Source organism: Pseudorca crassidens, chromosome 9 (assembly GCF_039906515.1).
Source record: "Pseudorca crassidens isolate mPseCra1 chromosome 9, mPseCra1.hap1, whole genome shotgun sequence".
NCBI classification, from domain to species: domain Eukaryota; kingdom Metazoa; phylum Chordata; class Mammalia; order Artiodactyla; family Delphinidae; genus Pseudorca; species Pseudorca crassidens.
Window position 1 is genome coordinate 31053756 of NC_090304.1, and position 14414 is coordinate 31068169.

The following is a 14414-nucleotide window of genomic DNA, read 5'->3' on the forward strand; positions in this document are numbered from 1 at the left end:
GTATGCAACCTTGCAAGTAATGAAAAGCCAAAAATTAAAATAACAATGAAATAATGTTTGTCTTAATACCTTAGTATAAAATAATTATAGTTCTTAATGCTTTAATGTCACAGAAAAACAAGTATACTCACATACTGAAAGTGGGATATTAATGGGTTTGACTTTTCTGTAAAGCAATATGGTTATTTTTATCAGGAGATTCAAAGGTTTTCATATCCTTGGACCTAGTAATTTTGTTCTTAGAATATATATCAGCAACATAAACAGAAATGCACAGAGAGATTTATGAGCAAAGATGTTCATCACTGCATTGTGTCCAAGAATAGGCACCTAGAAACAAGCAAGACATCCAAAAGAGAAAAAGTTAAATACATGGCACACCGTATGTTGGAACTATTTTGCCTTTTCTGAAAAGTAAATTTAAAGATTTTTTAATAAAATGGGAAACAATCATGATACCATAATCTATTTATATATTTATATAGAGTATGGTATCATGATTGTTTCCCATTTTATCAAAATGTTTAATAAAGAAAACAACAACAAAAGGAACAACACAAAGTCAAGATGGTGATATGACGAAAGGTGGCATGTTTATTTCTATGGAGGGATTGTAGGCAATGCTATGTTCTTCTTTAATTTGGTGTGCTTTCTTCACATTTTCTACAATAGGAGATAGTATGAATTTTGGGAAGAAAAAGAGAAACAAAGAAAGGAAAATAGAATATAGAGGTAGAAAAACTTGAGCTGCATTCTGAAAGCACTTGCCTCCTGTAGCTCCTGACTTCTCATTCTTTAGGCAGAAGGCTTCCCTGACATCCTCATCCTGGGTCTGCAGCCTGCAGACTCTCCCATGCATTTGACTCCTAAACCACTTGGCTCTGGAGCCAGATACCCAAGCCCTGTGGATTCGGGAGCCTCTGGTAGATTCATTCCACTGTCAAAATAAAACACAGCATGTTCCATTACTGTAGACTTTGAGGTTAAATTCCTAAATTTTCATGGATTGGAATTTTTGTTGGGCTGGAGGGCAAGGTGAGGGATGATGCAATTCCTATGTGTTGTAGAGTATTATTTTGTGATAAAGCCTCTCTACGCTAGGCTAGATGAAGAGCTTCTAACCACAAATCTTAAAATACAGTAATTAGAGTCAAGATAAATAATCCAAGAACTGGATTTTCTTTTCTTTCTCACTTTCTGGTCTTTTGCATATTTATTAAGACTGCTGCTTTCCAGATTTTTCCTCACACCATTACCTAAATGGAAGGGATTTCTGTTAGGTAGCTTCATAGCCTAATTGTATCCTGTAATGTACATGAGAAAATGTTAAAATCCATAACGTTATATACCATATATTTTTTCTCTTTCATTTCTTTTGATATAAATGAAGGTTTCTTTCAGGAATGTTTAAGCCAAGTTTGAAGATGTGTAGCTGTCTAGAAAATGTGGTGTTGTAAAGAAAATGGGGGAAAAGTTATAATTTCTCATTTTCAAATATGAAAAATAAAGAGAACATGTTTTAATGAAATTTAACAGCAAAATTTGTCTTGGTTTTAACACTAATTATGGAAAATACCCTTTGAAGCTTTTTATTTTTCAATGTTGTGAAATAAAAAAAGAAAGTTTGGATTTTAAGAAAGTTTAAAAATAAAGTGTGTACTGCCAGGGAGGTCTGTCAAGTATCCAAGTAACATGATGTTTAGAAAGACTCTTAACAGTATAAAAAGATAGAGCATCCTTTTTCCTTTCCCCTAAGTAGACTAGTGTCTGGTACAAACTGACAGCAAATTATAATTTATGAATAGTGGAAAAACTTGTGACTTATAATAACCCTGTTGTGACAGCACAGTAATATAATAGGGCTGATGATGTTTAATACAGAGAGAGCACAAAATAAAAACGTTCTCAGGTCTTCCCTGGTGGGGCAGTGGTTGGGAATCTGCCTACTAATGCAGGGGACATGGGTTCGAGCCCCGGTCTGGGAGGATCCCACATGCTGCGGAGCAGCTGAGCCTGTGCACCACAACTACTGAGCCCGCACTCTAGAGCCCGTGCTCTGCACTCTAGAGCCCGTGCTCAGGAGAGGCCACCGCAATGAGAGGCTCGCGCACCACAATGAAGAGTGGCCCCTCTCGCCACAGCTGGAGGAAGCCCGAGCGCAGCAACAAAGACCCAACTCAGCCAATAAATAAATAAATAAATAAAAATGTTCTCATTGTTTTCTTAGAGATTTTTATTAGCATTAAGGATACTGAGCCACTTCACTATGGGGTATGTCACTGGAGTGCATGTATGTTTGGGTAAGATGAGAAAGAGGCTTTCTGCCTAGGAAAAGCCATCTTCCTTTTTTCTCCTCCCAAGTGGTTTATTGATAATGGCTTTATCTCAAAAGCAGGAGCCAAGGAAAAGGACAAAATGATCCCCAGAGAAGAAAAATATTCCTTAGGAATTACAGAAACAAGTTTAAAAATAACTAAAAGTGATTTGTCATTAAAAATTTGCTTTCCACTTGTAGAATTGTTTTTAAAATTTTCAATTAGAGGAAAATATTTCTTATTTTTAACCTCTCGGGCCCTTCTTGGCTCAGGTACGACTGCATTCCAAAGCTGCTTGAAGAGAAGGGATTAGCTTTGGAACAGCGAATTCACTGTGGTTTGTATCTGTGGATGTGGAGGTCCAACAGCTGACAGGAAAGAGAAAAAGTAAGCACTCAAATGTTAAGCCTATATGAAACCAAACATTAGGCTATTGGATACATTTTGGATGTTTGGTAATATGTAGGCAAAATACTTCTGTGTTTTGCTCTTACTCTAGATATTTCAATATATTGGGAATCTGGACTTAGAATCCTAAACACGTAGAGATTTATAGATATTTTAATTTGAGGAAGAAAGACTGTTGATTGAAAAATGCCATCCCAAATAACCAAAACCATAATATGATCAGACTATGTAAACTCAGATATTATAGGGAAACTTAACACACTAAAAAAATATCACATTGATCTGTGCTTCTGGCCAAGATGGTGTAAAAGAGTTTGAATGCATCCTCCAACTTGAAAATAACTAAAACACCAGACATAATACATTAAATAACAGTTTTCAAGACATGGGGCATTGGGCAATGGAGGAGAGTGACCCCTGAGAGAGAGGAAACCAAACATGAGTAGGGAGGGAAACCAAGGTGGGTCTTGAAGTCCAGGGAGGCTAGGTTGGCTAGAGTTCACAGAGTAGAGTCATGGAGAAGATAGAACTGTATGCAGTATGAGCACCAGAAATATGTAGAGGATCTCCTTGGAGTCTTCAGCGGAGTGTTAATAAGCACGGGCATGTGAGAAAACTACCAGAAGTGGAGAAAGAACCATCCAAAAGAATTAGAGGGCATAATCTCTACAGCTCACACAGAGCTGGAAAGAGGTCTGGTTCCATCCAGGCAGAGTAGAACATTTCATAATTCACTGAATGTTGGGTAGATTACTCAAGAGAATTTTGCCTCAGTAGTGGGGAAATGTTAGTCATATCCTAAATGCTGCTCTGTAGGCTAAGAAAGTTCACAAACCAAACCTCTAAAGATCAAAACTGTTTCCAGGTAACACACCCAATACCAGAACAAAACTCAAGAATATTCATAAGAACATAAAGACAGCCAACACCCAACAAGGTAAAACCACTCATGTCTAGCATTAATTAAAAATTACTGGGGGGCTTCCCTGGTGGCACAGTGGTTGAGAGTCCACCTGCCGATGCAGGGGACACGGGTTCGTGCCCTGGTCGGGGAAGATACCACGTGCCGCAGAGCGGCTGGGCCCGTGAGCCATGGCCTCTGAGCCTGCGCGTTCGGAGCCTGTGCTCCGCAACGGGAGACGTCACAACAGTGAGAGGCCCGCGTACTGCAAAAAAAAAAAAAAAAATTACTGGTTATACAAACTTACCAGGCACTCCTCATCTAGGGAAACAGAGCCCATGATGAGGAGGAAAATCAATCACAACTGACCCAGAAATGGCACCAATAATTGAATTAGTAGACAAGGACATGAAAACAGCTGTATAACTGCTTTCCATTTATTCAAAAAGCTAGAGGAAAGGCTGATGATATTAAGGAGAGGTGTAGAAAGTATAAAAAAGAACCAAATCACTTATAGATATGAAAATTAAAACATCTGACGTGTAAAAATACAGAGTGGATTAAGGTAGATAACACATGCAGGAAAAAAGATTAGCAAGCTTGAAGACATAAAAAATCCAAAATATAAGTGTATTTATATATTTATAAAAATATATAAATATAAAACAGAAATACAAAAGATCAAAAAAGTATGAAGACAGCATCAGTGAGCTGTGGAAAGCCTTGGATCAGACTTATGCATATGTAATTGCAGTTCCTGCAGGAGAAGAGGGGGAATAAATGAAAGAGTATTTGAAGATATAATGGCCAATATTTTTCCAAATTTGCTGAAAACTATAAACCCACAGATCCAAAAAGCTCAAGAAAGCCAATAAAAGAATCATGAACCAAACTGCTTAAAACTAGTGATAAAGACAAAATGTAAAAATCAGCTAGAGAAAAAAGGACAAATTTTGAACAGAGGAACAAAGATGTGGATAGCATCTTTGCTATTTACAAATTTGCTATTTGCTATTTACAAATTTCCCTTGTAAATAATGCAACCTAGAAGACAGTAGAGCAACATCTTTAAAGTACTGAAAACAAAACAAAACAAAAAAACCAAACCAAAACAAAAAAAACCCCAAACCTGTCAACAAAGAATTCTTATCCAGCACAAATATGTTTCAAAATAAAGCCATGGAAGAGGCAGCCTGGACATAGGATCACTCTTGCTAAGATGGTATAAGTCATCGGACTTACAAATAGACCACATGGTAAATCCGGCAGTAGGATGTTGCTAGAGTGAGATGCCAGACATGGTAAGGACACTAGAAGCTGTAGTCAGCATAAGGTTGACCATTTGCCTAAGCATCCTTACTCTCTCTTTGTATGCTACAGTAGCATGAAAAATTCTGAGGGTCTTTCTGTCTTCCAGTACCTCCAGATGCAACTACCATACCTACCACCATATCTACTACAGCTCTTTGCAAGTGTGGGATATTTCTATAAGATGCTTATCATTTTTCTGGGCTGCACCCAAGAAAAAATATTCAGGAATTTTCTACTTTGGGGTTTATGTTTTTATTAGAAGTTCTATTGTTTTCCCCTATTCCCATCCCAGGGCTCTATTCTTGGAGTGGAAAATGTGTAGGCGTACCACATTCTGCCTAACTCTTTCACTTTCTTTGAAAAATTTCTGTCTATCTCCTCCAGGCCTTAGAAGTTCTATGTATTCTCTCTGCAGCAGGAAATTCTGGCTAGCTAATTATGCCTGCAAATCTTTTGTTTATGCCAGGATTCAAACTGCTAGGAGCTTAAATTCACGAATTAAGTTCTTTATGTTTATTAGCATGTCTCCCATTGCAACTCTTCACAAATAGAGTCTAGGGGACAAATACCTCACGCACTCAAGTTATCAACCCATTAGTTTTGCCAATATTTTCTCCTGTCATATTGCTTATGTTTAACTTTCTGTTACTCTGTTATTAGCCAGCTGAGAGTCTGAATGCTACTGTGTATGTGTGTGTGTGTGTGTTGTGTATGGGTGCACACCTACAATGAGTAACTGAAGGGGAAGGAGGGTAACACTCAAGACAAATTTATATGATGGGCAATCCTTTCTCAAGGGCTGTCCCTGGTTATGACCTTCAGAACCCTCTCTAGTGCTTTCCATGGTCTAGAGACTATTATTCATGTTGGGTGATCACAGTCCTGGCAGGAAGTTCACTGGGGAAATATCTATTGAATCACTTTTTGGACTAAACAGACAAATCAGTCAAAACTGTTAACCTGAGTGTTAACAGCATGCATTTGAGGCTTGCAGAAGTATTTCTCCCCAGGAGAAAAGTCACAGATTACCAAATAGTACTTGAGATGAAAAAAATAAGTAAATGGCTGAAGTTTTAATACAGTTATTATTTATGTTATCATGAGGCTCTTTGTTGTTGTTGTTGTTGTTTTGGCTGCGCGGCATATGGGAGCTTAGTTCCTTAGCTCCCCGACCAGGGATCGAACCCGTACCCCCTGTACTGGAAGCACAGAGTCCTAACCACTGGAGCGTCAGGGAAGTCCCTGAATTTTTAATTTTGTCTAATTGCTTGGTCATTGTTTTACATATTGTAAATTGGACCCTGATAGGTATAGTGCAACATTGAAAATGTAAAGTGGCTATTTTTCTATCAATAAATATTTTTGAGAGAAATGTTGCTAACATTATGAAGATATAACTATACTGTAGTAGCTAATCCTTTCCATATTTCATCCATTCCAAAATGTTATCAACTTTGAGATGCCTTATTGCTTTGTGTACCAAAAGAAAAAAATGCTGTCTATTACACTATAACATAATGCTATTGTAGAATTTTTTTAAAAATTTTTATTGAAAGAGCCCTTTTAGACTTATGTAAACATAGACCTTAATCATTTATCACTTTTGGGCATACATTAAAAGGAAAATATAAGAGAAATTAATTTGTCCTTCCTCCCTCCCTCTTCCTTTTTTTTTCCCTTCCTTCTTTTTGTCTTCATTGATAATATATCTCTGGAATTTAAATTCAAAGTTAGAAGGAAATTTTTCATGAATTCTTGTTTAATACCTTATCACTTGTCCTGTGTAAAATAAGAATTGGTCTTATCAGCCTCTCATTTCTTTAAGATTCCTTTAGCTCTTTCAGATATCAGTTTCTCCTGTCTTTAGTTCTGTTGCTTGTTGTGTGATAGACAATCTTTTTGTAGATATGCAGGCAAGAAAATGTTAACAGCTTCATTTACTTGTGGGTATTTTACCTTCTTAGGTCCTGTTAAACACTTGATTGTTGCTTTGCAAGAAAATATGGAATTTTGGTGATTTCTCAACAATGATATTTGTGTACCTAATATATCAATACTCAAATATCTCAATGTCCCAAACGTCTCAATACTCTTTTCCTGTGATCTCGAAGATACATAATAACTTTTGTTTCAACATGGAATCATAGCATAATCTTTTAAAAGACATCTAAAATGCCAGTTACACTTAGCACATATGGAAACAGCTATGCACATACAACAATTGTGCATAATTGTGCACAACTGCAACAATTGTGCAAAAGTGACAAAGATGTACTCATCTGTTATTGAAATCATGCAAGCACACAGAATGACACATACCTCATTAATTCTACCTGGCCAACAGGGATTATAAACTATCTTGTTTGGGACTGGTCTCTGCCTATCCATAATGATACTATCATTACTGGAATAGGGCCCCTTTCAGGGCCTGAGAGTTTGCTCTTGTCTAACCCTCGGTAATGAATTGTCCAAGGAGACACATGTGGTGAGAGAGCAAAAGACTTTATTGGGAAGGGGGGCCCTGGCAGAGAGCAGCAGGGTAAGGGAAGCCAGGAGAGCTGCTCTGACACATGGCTTGCAGTCTCAGGTTTTAAGGTCATGGGGTTAGCTTTCCGGGTTGTCTCTGGCCAGTCATCTTGCTTGTGTCATATTTGGTCGGACTCAGGTCCCTCCTGGTGGTGCATGCATCTCTCTGCCAAGAGTCTAGTGCAAGAGCTTCTGGGAGGTTGGCCCATATTATGGGCTGGCATCTCCTCCCTCCTTTCAACCCCTCACGAATTCTCTCATGGCGCCAGCACTGTGTTCCTTATGGGACCTCCTGTTGTGAGGTAACTCATACAAGCCATTGTTATCGTGTCTGGCCAAAGCGGGAGGTTTTGATCAATGGTTCACTAAAGCTATCAGCTAAAAATGCCTGGGAGTACACACCTACCATAGTAGACTACTAGTGGTGAGGCTCCACAGACATTTCACTAACCAGACCCAGTGTATGGTTGGTCTGACCCTTGTGATTCTTATTATGATTGCAAGACACACCTCAACAACATCCATCAGGGAACTTTGAAAAAAACAAGGTTCATTACTCACAAGTCCTAGAGGGTACATGGTGCACCCAGGACCACACAGAATGGTAGGTGAGTGGGGCAGAGAGAGAGTGACAGAGAGAGTGAGAGAGAGGAATTGTGGCTCTGCCTTTATTGGGATCAAGGGTGGTGTGCTTAGACTTTTGAGGTTTCACTCTTTATTGGTGAATTTAAAACATAAGAGTGGGAATTAAAGCACAGGAAGGGAAAGCAGGGTCAGTCAGTCAGTTATCTAGGTCAACTAGGGCTTTCTAAAAGGGAAACTTCATGGGTGGAGCCGCCTGGCACTTTATCCAGTTGTGTAGCTGGCAATGTGTTTATTATAGATGGATGTCTTTGAAATGGATGCCTTGCAATTAAAAGCTTAATGTCAGGCACTTACATTACAATCAAGAAAAGCAATTGTCAGACACTTACACTACACATCTATTAGAAAACACTTCCTAATTTCGGAGATGTTAAAATGCTACAAAAAAAGTGCATCTTAGAACCAAAAAAGTGCAACATTGATAGCATATATCATTGGCTAAGTGCTTTGCATACTTTACTTAATCCTTACAACGGGCATAGGAAATCAGGATTATTATTTTTCATCTCTACCTTTCAGGTGAGGAAATTGAGGCTCATAAAGGTAAACAACTTGCCCAGGGTCATATAACTAGTAAATTGAGGAGCTGAGATTTTCACACAAATCTGTCTGATACAAGTACCAACACTCTTTACCATTATTCTAACTTTCCTTTGGGGGCTGGAATGAGTGAGTCCAAAGCAACCTCAAAGTTTGTGTGGCTCTCCAAAAACACTTTGACATTATCTTTGTTCTAAATTATCTGCTTGCTCTCAAAGTAAATTTTCTTGTATAGTTTAGAATAGGTGTGTTCACTATACATTTATAGAGTGTATGAGAGCTATTTTAATCTGTTATGAGTATGGAATGTCCATAATATGCCAAAATTATGTAATAGGAAAAAAGAACTTTTTGAGAAAAGACTTGTAATGGGAACTTATTTTTATGAAGGATGCATGGAAAAATCCAGGTATTTCTGACACCCTGGGTGTCCAATGGTGTTGTCCATTACCGTTATATTAAAATATATCAAATGCTGCTTAAAAGCTACTACTTAACAGTCAACAAGTATAGACTGTTTTGTAATCAATCTTACCTTGAATATACTTTTTCTGTCTGTCCGTTATATTAAAGGCAATGAACATAGATTCCCATGCTCAAAAGAGAGTGAATTAGGCAAAGGAGAAGGGCTGAGTGAAAAGGAAAGACACATTTGGACCTCTGGTTCCTTATTGTGAAGATACTAACACAGTAGTAGGTACATAAGGACTCTTGAGAGGATGAAATAAGAAAATATTTATAAAGCATTTAGCATTGCAATTAGCACATGGTAAGCTCTCAATAATTTTGGCTATTATTATTACCCTAAATTCTAATAACAAGAATTTTTCTCTATTAAATTCAGTAAAGCTACTGGAATTTTGAAGAAAAAAAGTGGCCCACAAACAGTTTTATTTTTCTTAAATTATCCCTTGTGCCAAAATGTTGCTCACTAACGGTCAAGCATTGTCATCACCTAGTAATTGTTACAGATACAGAATTTCAGAACCCTCCCTAGACTCACTGAAGTAGAATCTGCATTTTATCAAGGTCCTTGGTAATTGCGATACACACTGGTTTTGGAGAAGCTTAAACTCGGTGGAGGGGTCGTGACAGGTGCTTGTGACTGAACAGATTTATTTTCATTCCTATTCATGCTTCAGGTTTTGGCATATTATCGAATTTGCTATCCTATTCAACTTCTCAGTTTTCCATAATTAATTTTCAGAAAAAAAAGAGAACAAAACAGAGTAGCAGAATCTAGAATGGACTAAGTTGTCATCCATTTCATCGTGTCAAGTTCCAACCATGTGTCATCCATATGTGTGCTTTGTCTCATTAAATCTATTTAATCCATATAACAACTATCCCAGGTAGAAATTATTATCTTCATATCACAGGAAATAAAACTGTCTCCCTGAAATGACAAATGTTTTAAAAGGACACTGAGCCAATAGGTGGAAGAGCTGGATTTGAACCCAGGGTTTTTTTGTGTTTTTTTTCAAAATTATATGATATTTTTTCCCTGATGCATCAGTGTGTCATTACTCAGTTGCATTACATTTCTGCTCTGTAGTTAAGTAACCAAAGAGGTGGCTTTTCCTCTTTTCCAATAGATTGGAAACACAGTATTTCTATCTCCTCAAGAGTATTTATGCTGACACATTAGTCCCCTCCCCCTCTTTTTTATTGGGTGCACATTTAAAATGGTGCACATTTTGCAATTGAGAATTATTGAGCCAACATATGGTTTCAGTTGAACAATTCCAATATATCATTGTGAAAAAAAGAGGGAAAAATAAAACACAAACTAACCTTTGTACTTTTGCAAATGTGTTTTAATAAAAATCTATAAAGTGAAAGCTCTAGAGTTAAGTAGAGACCCATTTATATTTGTTTATTTTTACCTTCCGTGTCGATCACACCTAACAAGCAGAGAGCTTTAGGACACAGCTTTCATTCAGCTGCTTTTATGATTTCCCCGAAGTTTGGGGCACCATTTAACAGAATTTCAGACTATAGCTTACTGTGTCTGCCTATGGCCATGTGGTGGCTTAGGAGCTGCCAGCTTGAGTTGGATCTTTGTTCCAGAAAAGATTGTAAGGATTTCACACACTGGTCTGATTTTAATGAAAGAGAGATTCATATCCCTGAGTCCTTCTTGCCTCTGAAATGCTTCAGATTAGGAATCACTGAATTTCAATTAAATTGTTGTTATCTGCACCTAAACCAGTTTGGTGAAACCTGCTGTGTTAATTTGGAGGCAATGGTTGGGGTAGGTTATGGGAGAATTCTAACTCTTCAGAGAGATTTGGCACAAAGTAGAGGAGTCTCTGCATGTGACTACAATGAAAACAATTACTGTCATAATTTATGTAGGGATCCCAGTATATTCATATACACTATGTCATTTCATCTTCATTATGGATCATTTCAGATAAATATTATAATATATTAATATAGAGGTGTGGGCAGTTCATTTCAGGGAAGTTGTGACTTGCCTTAGTCATGGTTGGTAACTGATGCTATAGATCATATATGATACTCTTTTCGAGGCTTTGCTTGGCTTTTGTGACATCAAAGTCTCCTTGTTCTTTTCCTCTTCGACCTGTCACACTCAATGACCTTCTCATATTCATTTTCCTCTTGTGGACTGGGTCTCCATAAATTGAGGTGCCTAAGGTATGTTCCTCTAGTGATTTTTCCCTCTCTATTTTCTTTGTAGAAGATCTCATTTCTTCACATGTCATTAAATATCATCCGTATTCTGATGACTCTCAAATTTGAGCAGAAGAGATTTGTCACTTCCATTCCACGGTAGATAAAACAGTTGTGAATTCTTCATAGTCTCTCTCTCTCTCTCATACACAGGTTTGAAAATAAAGAACTCCAAAATGATAGCGTTGCAAGATGGAAGAAGTCTGGATTCCTGGGTCACCACTGGAAGAGAGCACAAGGAGACTTGTGGGACCCATGTTAGACTGAGCCATGAAGAGCAAGTAAACCTGTATTGTGTTAAGTCCTTGATATTTCAGGGTTCATTGCTACTACATCATAGTTTATCTTGACTAGGGATTGTCAAACTTTTTCTGTAAAGAGTCAGATAGTAAATATTGATACTTTAAACTTTGTTGGTCAAGAGGCCAAATTAAAGATATTGTAGGTACTTATAACAATAGAGGAGACAAATTTCCCTAAATTTTTATTGAGGAAATAAAAATATAATAATATTATTATTATATTATATTATATTAGAACTACTATACTCCTTTTTGTAATATGGATCCACTAATGAGATAAATAGAATTCTATTTTGAGGGGGGATAATATTTTGCCTAATTGTAAAATAGGCAAAAGTACATCTCATCTTTGAAAATGTCTTTTCACAAAGATAGATACTACCAAATACTGATATCAATCCATGTGTCTATGATTTTAGTTGAGCATATTCATTGCTTGGAAGGTATTGATAGGATTCCATTAGATTCTTCTCCTGATAGTTGCTTTTGAGCATGTGAAAACATTGCAAGTTAATCACTTTAAATTGAAGCTTAGGTGGACTCTCTTGGATAACACAGTTAAATGGATTTTGAAGTTTGAACATCTCTTTTGTACTTGCATTGAAATACGATAAAGGCTCTTGGAACTCTACTTTGAACATAGAAAATATAGCTATTGCAAATTTGTGTCAGAATGGAGATCTCAGTTTTTGTTTTGACAGCACAGGAAGTATGTAAAGCAGATTGACATTACTATAATTTAAACATTATTGCCATTGAAATAACTATTACAAGTATCTTGAATAAACATTGTTTTGCCTCATAATTTTAGGTTGAACTCATAAATAAACATTGTCAAGTCCACAGCAAAAAGTAATTTTCAAAGTTGTTCGGTGTCTGATAATAGTGTTTGGGGTTCATTTTGTTCAGAAAAATTCCAATCTTGGTTGTGAGCTCCAAAAAATAGCAATAAAATGATACTAGTGCTAAGTCACTAAACTGCTGTGTGGTGGACTAAGTCATAACATTCAGCTGCAATTCACAGCTTCGATTCATAAATTCCCAGAATTGGCAATGATTAAGTCCATGAGAGCAAGCAAAGCTCACCATTGACACTACTGGAATAATATCACATGATAACTGAAAATTTTCTGCAAATATCTGCTGATGAATAATACAGCAAATAACCATAGGCTATAAAAACTATACTTCTCACACGCTTTGTAAATTTGCTCAGCTGTGATTTTCTGCTCCATCCACATTTTTACCGTTATTAGTTGTAACACATCTTAGAAGATTCCACTTCATGTTATATTGAATTATGTTTTCTCAACTTTGAAACTATTCCTGCCTGTAGTTATTCCACACAGATCACTCAGGCTGATTCTTCAGTCACTTCAAACTAAGCATTAACTCCTTGAATAAACAACAGCTGAGCAGTATTAGTAACATCTGTTGAATCATTAAGAACCATGGAAACACTCACAATCATTTGTTTTGTTTTAAATTGAATATTGATATTGCCCCTAATGTTCTCAACTCTTTGAGCAACTATTTTATCTGAAAGGCTAATAGTCTTAAGTAAGTTTTGTCTGAACACATTTCTTTGGCTGCTGCAATCATGCATGATTTATTTAACTCACCAACTACTGTTTGGCTGGGTAACAAATGAGCCACTTAGAAATTTACTTTGGTTGTAACCTTACTTTTATTTATGTTTGTGTGAAGAAATTCTGCTGTGATGAGATATTCAGTTTTAAACTTTCTAGTAATTTTTCAGACTGTTGCTTTCCTGTGAATTGGGAATATTGTGATAAAGGCTTAATCTGGTAATGTCATCACATATTGTATTCTAAACTATAGTGTCATTGCATGATGAACACAATGCTGTGCTATCTAATTCAATAATAAAATCATCTACACTTCACCGTGCCTTAAAAACATGCCATTCAAAGTCCACTTTTTCTCTTTTACTGACATGATGGGATGCACTAGCAAGAAAAGTTACATAAAATAAAATTGTATGACAATGTGTGTAACACTTGACATACTGTTGAATAGTAACTATGAACTGTGATTTATAGTGCACCAAGAACAGTGTGAAGAAATTAATGCCACATATGCTTTCTGTCACAATTGCTCAACCTTGTTACTGTAGTGCAAAAGCAACCACAAACAATGTGTAAATGAATGAGTGCAGCTGTGCTCCAATAAGCTTTATTTATTGAAACTGAAAGTTAAATTTTATATAATGTTTGCATTTCACAAAATATTCTCTCTTTTATTATTTTCAGCCATTTATAAATGTAGAAACTATTTTTAGCTCACAGGCTATACAGAAATAGGAAGCCAGCTAGATTGGCCCAAAGCCCATAGGTTAATAACTTTTGATCTTGGCTAATACAGTGTCTATAACTAAATTATTGTTTGTACTTTCCAAACCTATTATTTCTCTAACCTCTCCACCTTTACGTATAGTATCACTACCCAAATTTCTCAAGGCAAAACTTTATTTCAATCCTTAACTTCTCTTTCTTTTCAACCTAGAAATATTGACTGTATTTTGTCTTTTACTTTTAATCTGGTTATATTTTTATATTTAAAGTTGATTTCTTGAAAATAAAACAGTTATTTTTTCTTTTCAGTCTTACAAGCTCTGCCTCTTAACTGAAGTGATTAGAACATTTACATTTTATGAAATTCGTGATGTGATTGAACATAAATCTGTTATCTTCCTACTTGTTCTCTATCTCATTTGCTTTTTATTTCTGTTCCTTTTTTCCCCTTTTC

General features: G+C 36.5%; 1 long non-coding RNA gene across 1 annotated transcript in view; it reads left to right on the forward strand.

The window, feature by feature from the left end:
- The window catches only part of LOC137231261 (uncharacterized), a 34107-nt gene extending 20296 nt beyond the window's left edge, over nt 1-13811 (forward strand). The window contains exon 3 of the long non-coding RNA XR_010946429.1: nt 11497-13811. This is a non-coding gene — a long non-coding RNA (uncharacterized lncRNA). The remainder of the gene's footprint in view (nt 1-11496) is intronic.
- The last annotated feature ends 603 nt before the right edge of the window (nt 13812-14414 follow it).